General features: G+C 39.1%; 1 pseudogene; it reads left to right on the plus strand.

Annotated features, from left to right (window-relative positions):
• Window positions 1–219: 219 nt before the first annotated feature.
• On the plus strand, window positions 220–338 carry LOC112480848 (annotated as a pseudogene).
• Window positions 339–540: the final 202 nt, after the last annotated feature.

Here is a 540-nt window from a genome sequence, read left to right on the forward strand (position 1 = left end):
CTGCTCAGTAAAATGACAGCTCAGAGCCAAGACACATGCAGGTTTGATATGCTGACTTTTAGGATGTGTAATAGGCATTAAACTAATAGCTAGTATACGGTGCTGTGTCTCTATTGTCTAGAATACCAATCTCAGAACTAAGTAATAAAGGTATCATTGGCTCCTCTTCCTATTTCTCCTATCAATCCATTTTGGAAATTTGTGTTTCATGTACTCAAAATTCAGGGCCATGCCACCCTGAACAAACCCTATCCCGTTTGATCTCGGAAGCTAAGCAGGATTGGGCCTGGTTAGTACTTGGATGAGAGACCACCTAGGAAGACCAGGTGCTGTAGGCATACAAAAAAAAAATAAAAAATAAGGAATTGTAAACTGACAAGTTCCTTGCAATTTGTGAGGTCAACCAAGGGTTGCTTCGCCTAAAAAAAAAAAAAAAAATTAAACTCTGTTAGATTAAATGTCCTTCCTGCTAATGGGGGAATGTTTCTTTCAGAGGACACAATAAAGGTCCCACTGAACTTGAAGCTATGATTACTACCT

The sequence above is a fragment of the Pteropus alecto genome, unplaced genomic scaffold, assembly GCF_000325575.1.
Source record: "Pteropus alecto unplaced genomic scaffold, ASM32557v1 scaffold20, whole genome shotgun sequence".
NCBI lineage: Eukaryota > Metazoa > Chordata > Mammalia > Chiroptera > Pteropodidae > Pteropus > Pteropus alecto.